Source organism: Giraffa tippelskirchi, chromosome 11 (genome assembly GCF_054371585.1).
Source record: "Giraffa tippelskirchi isolate mGirTip1 chromosome 11, T2T-mGirTip1v1.2.pri, whole genome shotgun sequence".
Classification (NCBI taxonomy): domain Eukaryota; kingdom Metazoa; phylum Chordata; class Mammalia; order Artiodactyla; family Giraffidae; genus Giraffa; species Giraffa tippelskirchi.
This window is the reverse complement of record NC_137285.1, coordinates 87621642-87643710: the sequence shown is the minus strand read 5'-3', so window position 1 is coordinate 87643710 and position 22069 is coordinate 87621642. Positions and strand designations below refer to the sequence as shown.

At 37.5% G+C, this 22069-nt stretch overlaps 1 pseudogene; it reads left to right on the top strand.

The window, feature by feature from the left end:
* Positions 1-363: 363 nt before the first annotated feature.
* The window catches only part of LOC145525227 (NADH dehydrogenase [ubiquinone] flavoprotein 2, mitochondrial-like), a 39470-nt pseudogene continuing 17764 nt past the window's right edge, over positions 364-22069 (top strand).

Sequence of the window (22069 nt, the reverse complement as noted above, 5' to 3'; positions counted from 1 at the left end):
AATGAGCAACTGCTCCAATTTTGACTTTGCAGAGGATAGATGTCATTTGCAGATATCATTAAGGCGTGCGTGATTTAGAGTTAGTTTTCTCCTAACTAGACTGCACTTGTTTTCCTACATAGTAAAATGCTTTGCACATTATATATAGCACAAGTCCTCATTCTACCTCATATTAATCAAAGCTTTAGCTTAAAATGCCAACAGTAATGGGGGATTTATTTATAAGGGATCTAGAATATAATAAAAGTTATTCGCGCCATTCATTTGCAGAGTTAACACAGCAAGGCTATCTTGGCAAGAAGCAAGCTCAAATCTCTTTGCAGGGAACTTCAGCGTCACAATAAGACGTTAAAGGAAGAAAATATGCAGCAGGCCCGAGAGGAGGAAGAAGGCCGGAAAGAAGCCACTGCACACTTTCAAATTACTTTGAATGAAATCCAGGCACAGCTGGAGCAACATGATATACACAACGCCAAGCTCCGCCAGGAGAACATGGAGCTGGCCGAAAAGCTGAAGAGGCTCACTGAGCAGTAAGCGCTGCGGGAGGAGGTAGGGGCGATCAGGTGTTTAGTCGACGTTAGCGGGGACTGTCGCCTGTCACGACGAATCAAAACCATTCACTGAAACACTCATTCTGGGGTGTTTTAGAACCTTTGTGTATGTGTAGTGGAATTCTTTCCTCGCAGGATTCTGAGGGATGGCCCAGAAGTCACTGGATTTGGGTCTGTGAAGCCGTTTCTTAGAGACAGTGTTAAGCACAACTTGTCTTCCATGTGATTCTGGAAGATTTATGACTTTGGCATAGATTCCCCCCCCCCATCTAGACTAAAAATGAGTAAATACCTGGCCCCCAAATATGCTGTATTTTAGACATCTGTAATAATCTATATGGTCTACACTACCATTGCATCCTAGAGAAGGAAATGGCAACCCACTCCAATTTTCTTGCCTGGAGAATCCCCATGGACAGTGGAGCTGGTGGGCCACAGTCCATGGGGTCACAAAGAGTCGGACACGACTGAGTGACTAGGCATTCGCACCAGTACCATCTGTAACTATATGGTAGTTTCTGCAGCTTTTATTTGTGTTGCGCTTGCTCTCATAACTAGGTTGTACATCTTATTATGGACCACAAGAACAGAAAATAATAATATCCTTCCTCCTCTCTTTGATTCATGACTTAGATTCCAAACTGGGATAGTCACTGCACTGTAATTGGAAATTAAAAAAAAAATTATAGTGCAGAAAATATCAAGTTCTTTCACATTTATTAACGTTATGTACCATTTGTGAAACTTTTTATTCTACTAAGTGTGTCTGGAATGGGTGAATTTAATTCAGATGACCATTATTTCCACTACTGTGGGCAGGAATCACTTAGAAGAAATTGAGTAGCCGTCATAGTCAACAAGAGTCCAAAATGCAGCACTTGTATGCAATCTCAAAAATGACTGAATGATCTCTGTTCGTTTCCAAGGCAAACCATTCAATATCACAGTAATCCAAGTCTATGCCCCGCCCAGTAACACTGAAGGAGCAGAAGTTGAATGGTCTATGAGACCTACAAGATCTTTTAGAACTAACACCCCCAAAAGATGTCCTTTTCATTATAGGAAACTGGAATACAAAAGTAGGAAGTGAAGAAACACCTGGAGTAGCAAGCAAATATGACCCTGCAGTACAGAATGAATTAGGGCAAAGGCTAATAGAGTTTTGCCAAGAGAATGCACTGGTCATAGAAAACACCCTCATCAAACAACACAATAGAAGACTCTGTACATGGACATTACAACATGGTCAACACCGAAATCAGATTGATTATATTCTTTGCAGCCAAAGATGGAGAAGCTCTATACAGTCAGCAAAAACAAGACAGGGAGCTGACTGTGTCTCAGATCATGAACTCCTTATTGCCAAATTCAGACTTAAATTGAAGAAAGTAGGGGAAACCACTGAAACGTTCAGGTATGACCTATATCAAATACCTTATGATTATACAGTGGAAGTGAGAAATAGATTTAAGGGACTAGATCTGATAGACAGAGTGCCTGATGAACTATAAAAGGAGGTTCATGACATTGTATGGGAGACAGGGATCAAGACCATCCCCAAGAAAAAGAAATGCGAAAAGGCAAAATGGCTGTCTGAGAAGGCCTTACAAATAGCTGTGAAAAGAAGCGAAAAGCAGAGGAGAAAAGGAAAGACATACCTATTTGAATGCAGAGTTCCAAAGAATAGCAAGGAGAGAAGAAAACCTTCCTCAGTGATCAGTGCAAAGAAATAGAGGAAAACAAACAAATGGGAAAGACTAGAGATCTCTTCAAGAAAATTAGACATACCAAGGGTACATTTCATGCAAAGATGGGCTCAATTGAGGACATAATCATATGGATCTAACAGAAGCAGAAGATATTAAGAAGAGGTGGCAAGAATACACAGAAGAAGGGTACAGAAAAGATCTTCACGACCCAGATAATCATGATGGTGTGATTACTCACCTAGAGCCAGACATCCTGGAATGTGAAGTCAAGTGGGCCTTAGGAAGCATCACTACGAACAAAGCTAGTGGAGGTGATGGAATTCCAGTTGAGCTATTTCAAATCCTGAAAGATGATGCTGTGAAAATGCTGCACTTAATAGGCCACCAAATTTGGAAAACTCAGTGGTGTCCACAGGACTGGAAAAGGTCAGTTTTCGTTCCAATCCCAAAGAAAGGCAATACCAAAGAATGCTCAAACTACCGCACAATTGCACTCATCTCACACACTGGTGAATGATGCTCAAAATTCTCCATGCCAGGCTTTATCAATACATGAATCGTGAACTTCCAGGTATTCAAGCTGGTTTTAGAAAAGGGAGAGGACCCAGAGATAAAATTGCCAACACCTGCTGGATCATCGAAAAAGCAAGGGAGTTACAGAAAAACATCTATTTCTGCTTTATTGACTATGCCAAAGCCTTTGACTGTGTGGATCACAATAAACTGTGGAAAATTCTGAAAGAGATGGGCATACCAGACCACCTGACTTGGCTCTTTGAGAAATCTGTATGCAGATCAGGAAGCAACAGTTAAAATTGGACATGGAACAACAGACTGGTTCCAAATAGGAAAAGGAGTATGTCAAGGCTCTATATTGTCACCCTGCTTATTTAACTTATATGCATGGTATATCATGAGAAACGCTGGGCTGGATGAAGCACAAGCTGGAATCAAGATTTCCAGGAGAAATATCAATAACATCAGATATGTAGATGACAACACCCTTACGACAGAAAGTGAAGAAGAACTAAAGATCCTCTTGATGAAAGTGAAAGAGGAGAGTGAAAAAGTTGGCTTAAAGCTCAACATTCAGAAAACGAAGATCATGGCACCTGGTCCCATCACTTCATGGCAAATAGATGGGGAAGCAGTGGAAACAGTGTCAGACTTTATTTTTTTGGACTCCAAAATCACTACAGATGGTGACTGCAGCCGTGAAATAAAAAGACGCTTACTCCTTGGAAGGAAGGTTATGACCAACCTAGATAGCATATTTAAAAGCAGAGACATTACTTTGCCAACAAATGTCCACCTATTCAAGGCTATGGTTTTTTCAGTGGTCTTGTATGGATGTGAGAGTTGGACTATAATGAAAGCTGAGCGCCGAAGAATTTATCCTTTTGAATTCTGTGTTGGAGAAGACTCTTGAGAGTCCCTTGGACTGCAAGGAGATCCAACCAGTCCATCCTAAAGGAAATCAGTCCTGAATAGTCTTTGGAAGGACTGATGCTGAAGCTGAAACTCCAATACTTTGGCCACCTGATGTGAAGCCCCGACTCATTTGAAAAGACCCTAATGTTGGGAAAGATTGAAGGCACTAGGAGAATTCGACGACAGAGGATGAGATCATTGGATGGCATCACCGACTCAATGGATTTGAGTTTGGGTAAACTCCAGGAGTTGGTGATGGACAGAGAGGCCTGGCATACTGCGGTCCACGGGGTCGCAAAGAGTCAGACATGACTGAGTGACTGAACTGAACTGAACTGAAGTGTGTGTGAATATGTATGTTAACAAGTGCATATGTGTGCATGCACATGCACTCTGGGTTCATATATAAATATATTTCTCACTAGGTTTTGAATTTTTAAAATTTGGAAATGATGGCTACTATTTGAATTGGATGATTTGCACTTAGTATTAAAGTTATAGGGTCAAAGATGAGGAGTAGGGGCCAGCCAACTTTATGATCTACTTTTTTCTGAAGTGAAGAACACTTACTAAGAATTAAAAAAGTAAAATCCCTCAGGCCCCCAAATAGCTTATTAGAGATTATCTGGTAATAATAAAACAATGTTTTGCCTTTTTTGCCAATACTCCTTTTGTATATATTAGTTTTGTCTACTTCCCAAGTTGATGACTATCTAAAACAAGGCAAATATCCAATTTTTTTCTATATCTGCTCTCTATATATCTTCATAATGTAATGACTGAATGGGTCAAACTGAGGTCATATATGAAACAAGGTTTTATATTCTCTGGTTAAGGAATTTCTTAGAATATTTCCTCTATACAAGATCGTGTTCACACTTTAGATGTAAGATCATTTTCCTCACAAAATAAAATGTTAGAAATACACCCAGCAGAGAAAATAACATCAAAAACATAAGTCAACTTGTACCTTCAGAGACAACAAAAAAGAATAATGTTAATAGTTATGTTTATTGACCAGAAAACATGCACTATTCTTATCCTCACAATAACCCTGTAGTAATGGGATTATTAGTCTTGTTTGAAAGATAAGGATTACCCAGTTTAGGAAGTTTAAATAGCTGGTACCGAACCAAGCACTTATTGTTAGTTGGTAACCTGTGTGTGTGCATGCCCACTAAGTCAGTTCAGTTGTATCTAACTCTGTGCGGCCCTCTGGACTGTAGCCCACCAGGATTCTCAGTCCATGAGATTCTCCAGGCAAGAATACTGGAGGGGGTTGCCATGCCCTCCTCCAGGGGAATCTTCCCAACCCAGGGACTGATCTCACATCTCTTAGGTCTTATGCATTGTCAGGCAGGTTCTTTACAACTAGTGCCACCTGAGAAGCCCATTTGGTAATGTGTTTATTACTTAAACCTAGCTGACCCCCAAACCTGTGATGATGTACTAACAGGCTATTGATGCTTTTATATTTTTAAAGTTTATTATTTATTTAAGTTGACTATATTAGTTACAAATATCTATGCCTATTAAAGGAGAAGTCAGAGAATGAGATGGTTGGATGGCATCACCAACTCAATGGACATGAGTTTGAGCAAGCTCTGGGAGATGTTGAAGGACAGGGAAGCCTAGTGTGCTGCAGTCCATAGGGTCACAAAGAGTCGGATATGACTGAGCAGCTGAACAACAACAACTTGACTATTACAAAGTAAAGATATTCATAATGTCATATGAATAATTATATTTTTATCATTTTCTCTTTACATATTAATGGAGAACAATAAATTCTACTCTTCTTTACTGTTGTATTTAGTCAGGAAAAAAGATCAAATAATTTAATTTAAGACTTGGATAGATCAAGATGGTGAAGTAGGAAGACTCTGAACTCAACTCTTTCTAAAAGCACACCAAAATTACAACTACTCATAGAGCAATGAAAATAATCAGTGGAAATAATCTAAAGGTGGACAGAAAAGGTTTTCCACATTTGAAGACATAAAGGAGACACAGTCAGTGGGTCGGAGGGACAAAGAGGCAGCCTAGACAAGACCCATACACCTGAGCACAAACAGGAGGAATATCACAACCACAGAGTTTCTCCTTATTAATAGTGAGGGGTGTTAGCCACACATCTGGGCTGAATTTCTCAGCCAAGAAATTCAGCAATAGAAAGACCAGTCTCCAGAAAGCTGAGGTTTGAAAGACAATGGGGCTTCACTCAGGAGAGCCAGAGCATTATTGGAAAGGAGAACACTTCTAAAGAGCATGCTCAGAAATTCACGCTCTGAGTCCCAATAAAGAGCAAAAGTTTGAAAGGTACTTGGGTCAGATCCACTTACTGATTTTGGTGAGCCTCCCATAGAGGCAGAGTTGCTTCTGGGGACTGAGAGGATGGTATCAGTCGTCTGGTATCTTGTTTTACCATGCTGAAACCAGCACTGAGAAGCCTATTAGTCATTCCTCCAGCCTATTAGAGGCCTGCAGCAGCCAGGCCTGAGGATGCACAGCCAGTAGTGTAGGGAGACTGCCCCACCCACCAGAGAGTCCAAGGAAGCCACATGAGACAGGGCATCTCAGTCAACTAGGCCTGAAGCCAACCTTCCCTATCAGTGCTTCTACTGTATTTGGCCTCAACAAAAAGATGGGCCCAGCAGCCCACATAGGAGAAACACCTAGATTATTTAGCTGTGGTAGCCAGAGGAATCATGCTAATAGGTGCATTGGAAATCTTTACATAAGGCCATTTCTCCCATATCAAGAGATGTAACAAACCTACCTAATACTTATAAATAAATACAGAGAATTAGACAAAATGAGACAGAGAAAGACGCTCCAAATGAAGGAGCAAGACAAAAATCTCAGAAAAAGACCTAAACACAGTTAGAGAAAAAACAATCTACCAGATAAAAAGTTTAAGATAATGATTATAAAGATACCCAATGATTTCAGAAAGAAATAAAACAGTGAGAACTTCAACAAAGAGCATAAAACATGAAAAAGAATCAATAAAAGGTGAAGAATACAATAACTGAAGTTTAAATTAACTAGAGGAAATCAATACTAGCTTAAATGTTGCAGAAGAACAGATCATTGATCTGAAAGACAAAGTAGTAGAAATTAACCAAGCTAAAAAGGGAAAAAAAATTAAATGAGTATAGTTTAAGGACATTTGAAACAATATCACATGTACTAATATTTGTATTGTAGGGATCCCAGAAGAAGAAGAAAAGAAATAGGCATGTAACTCATTTGAAGAAATAATAGCTGAAAACTTCCCTAAATCTGGGAAAGAAAACAGATAAGATATCCAAATATATTAAGCACAGAGAGTACCAAACAGGATAACCCCCAAAAGGATCATACCAAGATCAATTGCAATTAAATGGGAAAAATTAAAGATAAACAAAATACTAAAAACAGCAAGGGAAAAACAACTAGTCATGTACAATGGAAAACCTATAAGGCTACATCATCTGACTTTTATCATAAACTCTGCAGGTCAGAAAGGAATGGTATGATATCTTTAAAGTAAAGAAAGGGAAATAATTACAACCAAGAATGCTGTATCCACCAAGGATTTCATTTATATTTGAAGGAATAATAAAGGATACTACAGACAGAAAAACATAAAAGAGATTAGCACCACTAAACCAGCTTAACAAGAAATGTTGTGAGGATTTTTATAAGCAGAAAATAAAAGATAACAAGACATATGAAAAATATGAAAGGGAAAATTTTCATTGGTAAAGGCAAACATGGAGTAAAAGTAGTAGATCAACTACTTATAAATGTAGTAGCAAGGTTGAAAGACAAAAGTAGTAAAACCATCTATAGACATAGTCAATGTTTCAGTTCAGTTCAGTTCAGTCACTCAGCCATGTCCGGCTCTTTGCGACCCCATGAATTGCAGCACGCCAGGCCTCCCTGTCCATCACCAACTCCTGGAGTCTACCCAAACCCACGTCCATCGAGTCAGTGATGCCATCCAACCATCTCATCCTCTGTCGTCCCTTTCTCCTCCTGCCACCAATCCTACCCAGCATTAGGGTCTTTTCCAATGAGTTAACTCTTCGCATGAGATGGCCAAAGTATTTGAGTTTCAGCTTCAGCTTCAGCATCAGTCCTTTCAATGAACACCCAGGATTGATCTCCTTTAGGATGGATTGATTGGACCTCCTTGCAGTCCAAGGGACTCTCAAGAGTCTTCTCCAACACCACAGTTCAAAAGCATCAATTCTGCGGTGCTCAGCTTTCTTCACCATCCAACTCTCACATCCATACATGACCACTGGAAAAAACATAGCCTTGACTAGACGGACTTGTGTTGGTAGAGTAATGTCTCTGCTTTTAAATATGCTATCTAGGTTGGCCATAACCTTCCTTCCAAGGAGTAAGTGTCTTTTAATTTCATGGCTGCAATCACCATCAGCAGTGATTTTGGAGCCTCCAAAAATAAAGTCTGACACTGTTTCCGCTGTTTCCCCATCTATTTCCCATGAAGTGATGGGACCAGATGCCATGATCTTAGTTTTCTGAACGTTGAGCTTTAAGCCAACTTTTTCACTCTCCTCTTTCACTTTCATCAAGAGGCTCTTTAGTTCTTCTTCACTTTCTGCCATAAGGGTGGTGTCATCTGCATATCTGACATTATTGATATTTCTCCCAGCAATGTTGATTTCAGCTTGTGCTTCATCCAGCCCAGCATTTCTCATGATGTACTCTGCATATCAGTTAAATAAGCAGGGTGACAATATACAGCCTTGACCTATTCCTTTTCCTATTTGGAACCAGTCTGTTGTTCCATGTCCAGTTCTAACTATTGCTTCCTGACCTGCATACAGGTTTCTCAAGAGAGAGGTCAGATGGTTTGGTTTTCCCATCTCTTTCAGAATTTTCCACAGTTTATCGTGATCCATACAGTCAAAGGCTATGGCATAGTCAGTAAAGCAGAAATAGATGTTTTTCTGGAACTCTCTTGCTTTTTCGATGGTCCAGCAGATATTGGCAATTTGATCTCTGGTTCCTCTGCCTTTTCTAAAACCAGCTTGAACATCTGGATGTTCACAGTTTACGTATTGCTGAAGCCTGGCTTGGAGAATTTTGAGCATTACTTTACTAGCTTGTGAGATGAGTGCAATGGTGTGGTAGTTTGAGCATTCTTTGGCATTGCCTTTCTTTGGGATTGGAGCGAAAACTGACCTTTTCCAGTCCTGTGGCCACTGCTGAAGTTTCCAAATGAGACACTAACACATAAAAAACATGAAATATCGCATCAAAAGCATGAAATGTTTGGAGAAAAGTAAACGTGTAGGGCAGTTTAAAACTGATTTTAATCTTAATCTTAAAATTAAGCTTAATCTTTAGCTTGAGTTTAAGAGCTCGTCAATTTAAAACATGTACCAAAAATTTAAAGGTTTTAATAATAAACATTTGGTAACCACAAACCAAAAGCATATAATAGATACACAAAAATAGAGAGAAATTAATCCAAATATAGCACTTAAAAATTGTCATCAGATCACATGGCAGGAGACCAAGGGAAGAATAGAGAAACAAAGAAGAATGACAAAACAACCAGAAAAAAATCAACATGTGATCAATAAGTACATCTATCTATAATTATGTTAAATGTAAATGAATTATATGCCCTGTTTAACACACAGAGTTGCTGAATGGATGAAAAACCAAGACTTATGTGTGTGCTGCCAACAAGAGACTCACATCGGATCTGGAGACACATACAAGCTGAAAGTGAGGGAAATGAAAAAGGCATTCTATGCAAATGAAAGAAAACAAACTAAAAGGCTAGGATAGCAATACTTATATTAGAGAAAATAGACTTTAAAACAAGAACTGTAACAAGAGAAGATTTCCCAGGTGGCTTAGCTGGTAAAGAATCTGCTTGCAATGTGGTAGACTTGGGTTTGATCCCTGTGTTGGGAAGATCCCCTGGAAAAGGGGAAAGATACCCATTTCAGTATTCTGGCCTGGAGAATTCCGTGGACTGTACAGTCCATGGGATTTCAAAGAGTCAGACACAATTGAGCAACTTTCACTCAGGTAACAAGTCACAAAAAGATGTTACAAAATGACAATGGGATCAATCCAAGAAGAAGATATAATATTTGCAAATATATGTGCACCCAAAATAAGACCACCTAAATACATAAAGCAAATATTAACAGATATAAAGGGAGAAATTGACAGTAATAAAATAATATTAAGGAACTTTAACACCCCACTTCCATTAATGGAAAAATCACACAGAGAGTAAAATCAATAAAGATTGGCTTTAACTGACGAATTACATCAGTTGACTTAAGAAATATATAGACAACATTCCATTAAAAAACAGCAATATACATATTCTTTATAAACATACGTGGAATTTTCTGGCAGATGGATCACATGCTAGGCCATAAAACAAGTGTTAGTAAATTAAATAAGAAAAAAGGATATTAAGCATCTTTTCCAATGATAATGTCTTAAGACCAAAAATTAACTGTAAGGGAAAAAACTGGGAAAAACTTAAACTTGTGGAGTTTAAATGATATGCTACTATGGCACTAAACATCTGATGGGTTGTTAAAAATCAAGGAGGAGATTAGCAAACACCCAGAGACAAACAAAAATTAAAAGATAACATTTTTAAACTAGTGGGAAACATCAAATCCAGTTCAACTGGAGAGATTACAGAAATTCAGACCTACCTTAGAAACAATGAAAATCTCAAATAAACAATCTAACCTATACCTAAAGGAATTAATTTTTAAAAAAATCCAAGTTATTAAAAGAAATGAAATAACACATATTGGAGTATGTATAAATGAAACAAAGACTAAAAACAAATAAAAATAAAAAGATCAATGAAACTGACAGCTGGTTCTTTGAAAAGATAAGCAAAATTAATAAACTTAGTTAGACTCAGATATACAGATGACACAACCCTCATGGCAGAAAGTGAAAAAGAGTTAAAGAGGCTCTTGATGAAGGAGAAAGAAGAGAGAGAAAAAGCTGGCAGTTTAAGCAAACTCCTGGTGATGGTGAAGGACAGAGAAGCCTGGCTTGCTGCAGTCCTCTGAGCAACAGAACAACAACAACAGTTACACTCCTTGAAAGAAAAAGAGACAGAACCTAAAAGATAAATTAGAAATGAAAGAAGAGAAGTTATACCCAACACCTCAGAAATGTAAAAAATTAGAAGACATTACTATGAACATTTATATAGCAATAAATTGGAAAACTTAGAAGAAATGGACAAAATCTTAGAAGTATACAACCTCCTAAAACTGAATTAGGAAGAAATAGAAAATATAAACAGACTGATTATTACCAAAATTGAATCAAAAGTTTTAAAACTCCCAACAAATTTCATGACCAAATGGATTCACAGGTGAATTCTACCGCACGTTCTATCAAACTTCAAAAGAATAGAGTCCTTATATGATAAGCCCACAGGTAACATCATTCCTAATGATGAAAAGTTGAAAGAATTTTCTCTGAGATCAGGAAAAAGAAAAGGATTCCCATTTTAACACTTTTATTCAACTTTATTCTAACACAACAATCAACTGAGACAAAAAAAAGGGAGTCCAACTTGTAAAGGAGGAAGTAAAATTGTCGCTGTTTGCTAATGAAATGATACCATATGTAGAAAATTCTTATGATTCTACCAAAAAACTTTTAAACTAATGAATCCAGTAAATTGACAGGATACAAAATTAATATACAGTGAAGAAAATTAAGTTGTATAGACTTCTAGCTATAAATAATCATGAGGATGTATTATATAGCATAAGGAATATGATCAATAGTATAATGTCAGGGGACGTCCAACTTTAAGGAATCCAATATGTTGCATTTTCTTCCTTTGTGTGCCATTTCTCAAGGACTCTGTTCCTTATCAGCTCCTGGAATACAGGAACGAGTAGAGCTGCACGCAGTTCTCAGGACTGAGATCATGAGAAAGGACACCTGATTGGATTCCCTTCAGTGACTCCCTTCAGTGACTCTCTTCAGCGACCTTGCATGTATTAGACTATCCACTTTGTTGCAACTGGTGGAATTTCATTCCTTACAATGGCTGAGTAATCATTTTACTGAAGATATATAAGCATGCATTTCTGCTAATAAAATACTCTTGCTCCACTTGAGACTTGGGTCCCCCACGTCCTTCTTTCTGTCTTCATTCCCTTCGGAGCGTGGAAACCTACCGAGCTCAATTTCTTTCCCGGGCTTTCAAGACCTCCTTGAGAGGACACCCTATGCCTTCGTGAGTGATACAAGTCCTGTGCAAGGGATTTATTGGTTTTTCACGTAACCCGAGAGATACTGCTCTCTCTCTCTTTTTCTCTCTTTCTTTTCGTCGACTCCGGTCCCCAGGTCCCGGTCTGTAAAAGACCGCAACAGTATAATAACTATATATGAGGATAGATAGTACCTAGATTACTGTGATAATAGTTTTTTAATGTATTTAAATGTCCAATCAATCTCCTGCACACCTGAAACTAACAAATACATTAACTCTATTTCAATTTTAAGAGAAAACTTAAAGAGATGTGAGATACATTCAATACTAGCTTTTTTGATATGGATTTTAGTTTGTGATGCCCCTATTTTTCTATTTGTCATTACTAGAATGTGCTCCTCTCAACTTCGGTAATGACATTGCATTAATTAGAATTTATATTGGTTAATATTGTCACTGGCCTTCCCCAGTGGCTCAGATGATAAAGAATCTGTCCACAATGCAGGAGACACAGATTCAATCCCTGGGTTTGGAAAATCCCCTGGAGGAGGGAATGGCAACCCATTTCAGTGTTTTTGCCTGGAGAAACCCATGGACAGAGGAGTCTGGTGGGCTACAGTCCATAGGGTCGTAAAGAGTTGAACACGACTGAAGTGACTGAGCACACATGTTTTCTGGTAATATAGACTTGGAAACTTAATCTATTTCTGAAAGGAAAACTGAGATCAGAGAGACTTGTTCTTCATGTAACTATTGTATTCTTTTTTTAGATTTAGAACCAAGTTCTTCACTGAAAGACTATAGAAATGCATATTGTATCTATAAAAATTTTATAGAAAATGAAATACCAATTTAAGTAAGAATGTTAGAAAATCTATAGCTACTAGGAATTTTGACTTGCTTCTCCTTATCTAACTTCCAGTTTTTACTCCTACTACAGGTTTTATTTTATTTAATCATGTTTGCAGACACATAGCTTTCTAGTTCCCTGGAAAAGGAAATGGTAACACATTCCGGTATTCCTGTGCTTAAGAATTGGTGCATTTGAACTGTGGTCTTGGAGAAGACTCTTGAGAGTCCCTTGGACTGCAAGGAGATCAAACCAGTCTGTCCTAAAGGAAATCAGTCCTAAATATTCATTGGAAGGACTGATGCTGAAGCTGAAACTACAATACTATGGCCACCTGATGGGAAGAACTGACTCCTCGGAAAAGATCCTGATGCTGGGGAAGATTGAAGGCAGGAGGAGAAAGGGATGACAGAGGATGAGATGGCTGGATGGCATCACTTACAAGAAAGACATGAGTTTGAGCAGGCTCTGAGTGTTGGTGACTGTCAGGGAAGCCTAGTATGCTGCAGTCCATGGGATTTCAAAGAGTCAGACACGACTGAGCAACTGAACTGGACTTATTCTTGCCTGGGAAATCTGTTTTCTTGTGCTTTGAAATTCTGAGTTTTAATCTACTAGACCTGGTTCCTGTTTACTAGATTATATTAGAATGAAAGGGTCTCCATTACTTTCAAATACCCTTATGTTTCTCTGTGAAATTAGGACTAGCTCTCTTGTCTCTCCAGCTATGTTCTATTGTAGGCACTGAAGCATTCATGCGCAGCAGCTATTCTCACATTTTAGTGTCTACAAATCACACTAAAATCACACATTTCTTATCTACAGAGATTCTGGCTTAAGAAGTCTGATATGAGCCATAAAAATGCACTTTGAAAATCGACTGTGTCTTTTGCTACCAATGGCCTTGGGATACTCTCTGAGAAACATTGCTTTATCTCTTACCCCAGATGCCACAATTTTGACTTTTGCAGCCAGTCTTGGGATCTAGTTCTAAATTCAGTGCTGATCTTGCCTGTTGCATTCTGGGCCCCACCTCATTACAAATCCCATAATTCAATACCTGAGCCCTCTGTGCCTCTTAGCTGAGAATAGATGGATTAGGATAAGATGAATGCTTCTCTACTGTGTTCTGTTTTCTAAAATTCAGTGAAAAAGAAGATAATCTTCCAATAAGACACTTTACCACCCACTCCTCTCATGATAGCTTTTTGTTTAACATTTTCTGAGAAAAAGACGTGGAACAGAAGAGGAACTACATCTTCCTATCCTCTCTGGTATATCTCCCAGATTCCCTTGTTTATAATGCTTTAGGGGATGAAGAAGAGATTTCCTTAACCTTACTTGAGACCCTTCTATTTCAGCAGTATAGGTCAATTTCACACATAAATAAAACTGTTTACTTCCTTCTATTTCAGTAAGTAGGCACTTGCTGTGTCTTCCTGATTGAAGCTGACAGCAATTACTTTTTAAATGACCAAAAACTGTTTCTGAACAATTTAAAATACACCTCATGTAACTTTTGAGCAATTATGATGACTGTGAGCTTTCTCAGGCATACTGAAATTATATTCACACATATTATATTTCTAAAGTGCCTAAATAAGTGTGTCTGTCTTAAATACATCAGTATCACTAGAAATCAGTTAAAAGACTTTAAAAAGAAGAAAGAACCCAGGGAAGGAACTAATATTTATGTCTAGAGACACACCTTTAGTAGCTTTCCATTAAGATAGTTCCCTCATTTTGTTGCAGGAAGGGGGACCCCTTCCAGGGCCTGAAACTGGGCTCTTGTCTAACACTCGGAAATGAATTGTCCGAGGAGACACTTGTGCTGACAAAGCAAGATATTTTATTGGGAAAGGGAACCTGGGTAGAGAGCAGTAGGGTAAGGGAACCCAGGAGAAAGGCTCTGCCACATGGTTTGCAGTCTCGGGTTTTACGGTGATGGGACTAGTTTCCGGGTGATCTTTGGCCAATCATTCTAATTCAGAGTCTTTCCTGGTGGCACACCCATCACTCAGCCAAGATGGATGCTAGCGAGAGGGATTGTGGGAAGTGGATGGACACGCAGTGTCTCCTTTCGACCTGTCCTGAACTCTTCTGGTTGGTGGTGGTTTATTAGTTCCGTATTCCTTCCCAGGATCTCCTGTCATAAAACAACTCATGCGAATGGTTACTAAAGGGCCTGGCCAGGGTGGGCGGTTTCAGTCAATGTGCTTCCCTTAACAATTTTAGAGGTCATTTCTTCAAAATGAAATAGAGTTGGAAGTGAAATACTGCTGTTAATAAAAAATACTGCGTTTGTTAATAAAAATACTTGCTAAAAAAATGGGATAATTTAGATCAGTGAGAAACTCAGTTCTTTGTTGCTTCATTACACTTACTTCAGGGAGTGAAGATTATTCAAAGAGTGATCAGGAGTCAAGAACTTGGTTACTTTTTTTTTTTATAAGAACATGAAATTGAATTCCCAAGATATTATCTTAAGAAAGAGGTGATGAATTTGAGATAGAAAAATGTGAAAAGGATAAATAATCACAAGGCCACAAAATAACATGGGAAAAAATGAAATTCAGTAAGTGGAGCAGAAATGGCCAAAGGATTTTTACAAACAAGGCTTTAAGTTTCTCCTGTAAGATATTGTTTTATAACTATTGTCTTAAAAGTTCCAGTAAATCAGTAAAACATGAGCTTGTTTTTAGTCTTTAGTTGTGGCAGAGCACTAATCAATCATAGGATGAGAGCCTAGTAAAATCAAGCATTCAGTAGGTGTTAGTAATTTGAGAGAGAAGTAACTAGGAAACCTATAATCTTTCAGTATTCTGAGAGATACTGAGGTAGACAGCATGTGGGGTTTCCCATAAGTGATATGTGAATTTAAATGATTTTCACTTCAATAAAACTGAATGCGTAAATTCTAGTGATAAAAACTGGGGGTTTCTAGGCAACTGCTGATTATTTGCATTTAGCAATACCAGTTCCTGTTTTACAGGTTTTCTTTGCAGCTCAACAATATATAGTATATGAACTTATGCTGTATTCTGTAAGGTTATACACAAATATACTTATAAAGCCATCAAAATAGCTCATCATAGCAGAAAAGGCTTGTGATTACAGAAATTAGCAAACACATTTTATCACAAAACATTCTAATCAATTAAATTTAGACAAGTTTTTTATTTTTTGTGTGATGTTAATAGTTTTCTACATCAACTTAGAAAAAATGTATATAATAAGAGTACAAGTGCATAGAAAAGTTTACAAACATTTAGCATGAGTTCAAGCGGCTGCTGCTGTTGCTAAGAGGCTTCAGTCGTGTCCAACTCTGTACACCCCATAGACGGCAGCCCACCAGGCTCCCCCTTCCCTGGGATTCTCCAGGCAAGAACACTGGAGTGGGGTGCCATTTCATTCTCCAATGAATGACGGTGAAAAGTGAAAGTGAAGTCGCTCAGTCGTGTCCGACTCTTAGCGACCCCATGGACTGCAGCCTACCATGCTCCTCAGTCCACGGGATTCTCCAGGCAAGAGTACTGGAGTGGGTTGCCATTGCCTTGAAGTTCATTAATCATTGTTTTATCTTTAGAGTCCAAAGTAATCTTAGGAAATCTCTAAAGACACTGTGACAGGAAACCAAAATAAATTAATTATCACTGACTCAAAACAAGACACCAATCTGTTGCCATTGCCACATAGATTGAACATATGTCACATTAAAGATACAGGTCATGCAGTATGACTTGAAGTCCAATTCTCATTACAGGTCAGTCAGCTTTAAAAATCCCTATTAAAGGTTTTCAAATGGGTCAGAGTCAACTCCTAGCATATTGCTTTGTTAATGCAGACTTTTATGTTGTTGTCTATTGATGGTACAACAATAATAAATTACAATAAATTTTCAAAAGACAAGAATATAAGAGAAGAGTTTATGTCAAAGAAGATAAATTTTTAAATAAATACTTTGAGTTTTCAGTACTTTAATATGAGACTAAAAGTAGAAGCAATATTTATATGAAAGTATCTAATGAGAATGATTAACTTATGTGAAGCTTATATATTTATTACAACTAGGAATAATAATTTTAAAACTTAGGTTCAAAATACTCTAAAACATATAAATTATTTCAGAACAGACTGAGCTAAACACCAAATTTAATTTAGTTTACTTTTATACTTATATATATCAGGGGCTTCCCTGATAGTTCAGTTAGAAAAGAACCCGCCTGCAATGCAGAAGTCCCTGGTTCAATTCCTGAGTCTGGAAGATCCGCTAGAGAAAGGATAGGCTACCCACTCCAGTATTGTTGGGTTTTCCTTGTGGTTCAGCTAGCAAAGAATCTGCCTGCAATGTGGGAGATCTGGGTTCGATCCCTGGGTTAGGAAGATCCCCTGGAGAAGGGAAAGGCTACTCACTCCAGTATTCAGACCTGGAGAATTCTTCGGTTGCAAAGAGACAGACATGACTGAGCAACTTTCACTTTACATTTATACATTTGAATATTTTTTAAAAAGATTTTTGATGTGGACCATTTTTAAAGTCTTTATTTAATTTGTTACAATGTTGCTTTTGTGTTGTGTTTTGTTTCTGGTGTAGAAGCATGTGGGCTTTTATCTGCCTGACCAGGGATCAAACCCTCATCCCCTGCTTTGGGAGGTGTAGTCTTAACCACTGGACTTTCAGTAAGTCCCTGCATTTGAACATTTTGTTACTTTTTGGTATGCCATGAACCTCACAATAGTTTTATTGCTTTATTCCTTAAGATTGCAATGAATTTTCTCCATTATCTATATATACAAATAGATAGTTTTATGAACGGATATAGAGATAAATCCATTTTTCTACCATAAAGTATGTTTTAAACACTATGATTTTAAGGATAAATTAATGTTTATGAAAGGTACAACCCACAAGTAGCAGATGAGGTTAAATATCAAATTCTTCTGCTGATCTCTCTAGTAAGGAAGCTCAAACTCTAAAGATATAGAGAGGAGAGTCACAATACTTAAAACAAGACAGTCCAACATAAGAGAAACTATTGAGAAGCTCTTCTCAATCAACAGTCTATTCTTTCTTAAAAGTGCTTCTTTTCCCTGCACTCAATGAGAAACAGGCAAGTGCAATGACTAAGAGTTTAGCATCTAATTTCAGCAATCCTGTCTTTGAATCCTTATTCTGGTCAGTGAATTAAGCAAGATATTGAATTCTGTGCTTAAGATAGTGTAACTTTGTGTGTGTGTATATGCTCAGTTGTGTCTGACTTTTTAAGAACCCCATGGACAAGAGCCTGTGGGGCTTCTCTGTCCATGGAATTTTCCAGGCAAGAATACTGGAGCAGGTTGCCATGTCCTTCTCCAGGAGATTCCCCAACCCAGGGGTCAAACCCATGTCTCTTGCATCTCCTGCATTAGCAGGCAAGTTCTTTAACAGTTGAGCTACCAGTTAAGTCCCAACAGGTTAATTACAAGCACGTGTGTTAGTCAGTCTCATGTCCGACTCTTTGTGACCCCATAGATTAACCCCTCCAGGCTCCACTTGCCTGGAATTCTCCAGGCAAGAATACTGGAGTGGATAGTCATTCCCTTCTCCAGGGGCTCTTCCCAACCCAGGGAACCCAGGTCTCCTGCATTGCAGGCAGATTCTTTAGCATCTGAGTCACCAGGGAAACCCATGACTTAACTTTAGCATCCAAGTATTTTGAAGTAGACTTTTTGATTAGGCATTGTTCATGTTTTATTAATTTTTGTATTTTCTGCACTCATTGGGCAAAAAGAGGGAAAAGAGGAAACAAGAAGAGGTAGAGAGTAGGAGAGAATAGCCAAGCCAAGTTCATTTTGATTATACAAATTTGCACTGAGTGCTGAAGAGTTTGCTAAAAATTGAGCTAGGATATGATTCTGGGTGTATTAATAAATGTATGGTTATTAGGACACTGAAGATCCAGATCCTTAATTTATGATTCACATATTGACCCATAGTGTTAATTGACAGATAAAAGGGGTCTTCAGCTCTGATTAGAACACACATTATAACTCAGAGCCTGAAGCTAGGGAAAAAACCCCACAGAATTAGCTTTAGAAGTAAAACTGACCTGAGAGTTTTAGATTTTCCAAGAAAACAGTGTTTGAATCATTGAAGAGTTTCCAAAAAAAAAAAAAAACACAGAAAAAACAAATTTGCTGTTGAGTAGTTTTTAAAAAGAGGACAAGTGCAATCCAGTGTAAACCAGTTTGGATTTTTCATTCAAAATTCATTTCAAGGATTTTATGGGAATTATGACAAACAGAAGCACTTCATAGTTATGGAAATATGCAAAATGGACTATATGGCATATAATTTCAGGATGGAATATTGTCAAATTCAGTCCAAAGGGATATATCTTCTATAAGGAGAAAGAGTGTGATTTATTCAAAAAAATTAGTACTTTTCAAAAAAGTTGAAGCAACTAAAATTTAACATGGAAGTTTATGGATCTCTCAAATATTAATAAAATCATGTTTATTTCCTTTCTTCATTTTTTATTCATTCACTTATTCATTCTCTAGAGAACATGAATTAAGGATCCATTATAGACAAGGTACTATTTCATGTCCAAGAGAAATAGATTAAGAAGTAGAAAGAGGTCTTCAAAGAACACAGTTTACTCGAGAGAAAATTACTTATAATGAATTGTTATATGAACATAAAACAGTATTAAAGCAAAGGACGAATGGAATAATTGACTCTTTCAAGCATAAAGAAAAAAAGTTAGTAAAGATCATATAGGAGGATTCTTAAGCTACTTCAGTGAAAAGAAGGAATTTTAAAACTAGAGCAGATGAAATCATTTTTGCCCTAGGAAATAGTATACTCTTTTAAAAGGAGCTAAGCAGTCATGTAATTAGCATAATGCTTATTCATTAATTTTTAAAAAAATCTCCAGTGGAAGTAAAATAATTGCATCAATTTTCTAAAGAAAGATAAGCTTTATTTTGGCTTTCTTCTGAAATTAAGTAGCAACTGATCACCTTGATCCTGCCTGATATTTTTTCCGGTGGTTCTATTTCAGATTTTCCCTTACTCCTAAGGTACAGTGCTTATTCCTAGGGTTAGGAAATTACTTTTAGGGTGTCTCCAGATCAAAGTTTTTGGCCTTAGGGATTTAAACCCACATTGTGACAGCTAAAAATCCACACGGTAACAGCTGGTCCACATTGATATAGAATTAAAGTATAGCCTTGCTTTTCAGATATCTGCAGTTTCTGAACCTCTCTTTAGTATTTTCTGCCCCCAGCTGCTGTGTTCTACTGGGTAACTTCGCATATGTACAGCTGGGTTGTACTTTGCATGTGTACAGCTCAGAATTAAAAAAAAAGAAAAAATGAGTGGTGTTTGTATATAGATTTTGGTAACAGTGTTGGAGTCCATCCCCAGAAGATCAAGTTGTCTGTTAATTAACAGAGAAAGGTTTAGGTGTTGGATTCCATTCCCCATCCCAGTTGCATAGCTTTCTGCCTGTACCCACAGGCTATAGGTTTTGATGACTTTCTCTCTGGAGTCTATGCTTTTGCAATGGAAAGGAAAGAAGTGAGTCAGGACAGATTTCAGTAATGGCTGCTGTTCCCCTCCCCCAGGAAGCAAGGGTGGAGGGTTGGGGTGGTGGGAGGTCTTTCTCTAGATTTTTCTGATCCACTGTGTAAAATTCCAGTGAGTTTCCTGAAGACAATGTAAGGGGTTGAGAACCCCATCTGTCTGTCCCATCAAGCCCACATCAGCTCACACTTGATCATTAGAAAGTCATTAAAAATTTCTAATTTAACCATCCTACTGGATTGTTTGGCTTCAGATAATATCTGCCTCAGGTAACCAAATGTTCAGGAATTTTCACTCCCCAAAGTTATCCTTTTTCCAGACTTTTGTTGTTTGTCTTGCAACTTTAGTTCTCTGATGAATAAATAAGTTTATAAATGAAGTACTATTTATTATTTAATGATTGCTTACTTTTAAATGTTCACTTTAATTTTAAAATACTTTTAAAGCACAAGTTCATTCTAACAAGGGATTTTCAAGATATTACATATTCTACAATAAAATCAATTTATAAACTTACAGTTGACTCTTAATTTACATAGTGTGTATTCCCTAAAGTAATCAAACATTTTTGAGCATTTCTTCAGTCCATAAAGTCTAACTAATTCTATTTTTGCAACTAGTTTGTTTTCAATATGCCAAATAATTTCTGTAATTAAGTTTTTAAGAACTGAGTTATGGCTTTCAATTTGTTCTTTGAATTTACCATTAGCCAAAAAGATAGCAAGCACTCTAGAAAAAATTTAATATACTGACTGAAAAATACTCTTCAGGAAAAAGGTGAATTTAAATAAATCTAAATAATTTTAAATGTTTATAGTTATTCAACTTATACAGCTTTACAAGTTCCAAGCAGAGTGTCATGCTACATTGAATGATTTTCTAACAAAGAAAATACTTATCTGAGTCATGATAGCACTCAAGGAACAAATAATGTAAATAAATATATAAGTGGAAAATTGTCTTTAGATAAATTATAATCTCCTTGAAGTTCTCTTTCATTTTTTTCTAAATCTCAGAATAGTGGCACAGAATGGGTTATGAATAATTTATTAGCTGGCAATCAAAGTCGATTGTTGTAAATACTCATGTTAGTAAACATTAAAAGTGAGATAAATCAAATAGTCAGGGGAAGGTTAAATACCTTTTGAAACACAAAATATATTTATCAACTCGACATTTTGAATGTTATCTAATTTCTCCTCTAACAAAACAAAAAACTATCAAATTTGTTTTAAAATAAAGACTGAAAAACTGGCATTTAAGATTCTACTTTTTCTTTCCAGTTACCTGAGCCCAATTATATAAACTCAGTTTTGGAAGAAACTGGTATATATTTGTTAATGGAAATGAATACATGCACATGCACAGTTCAGTTCAGTCTCTCAGTCGTGTCCGACTTTTTGTGGCCTCATGAACCATCGCATGCCAGGCCACCCTGTTCATCACCAACTCCCAGAGTCAACCCAAAACCATGTCCACTGAGTCGGTGATGCCATCCAACCATCCCATCCTCTGTTCCTTCTTCTCCTGCCCTCAATCTTTCCCAGAATCAGGGTTTTTTCCAATGAGTCAGCTCTTCGTATCAGGTGGCCAAACTATTGGAGTTTCAGCTTCAACATCAGGCCTTCCAATGAACACCCACGACTGATCTCCTTTAGGATGGCCTGGTTGGATCTCCTTGCAGTCCAAGGGACTCTCAAGAGTCTT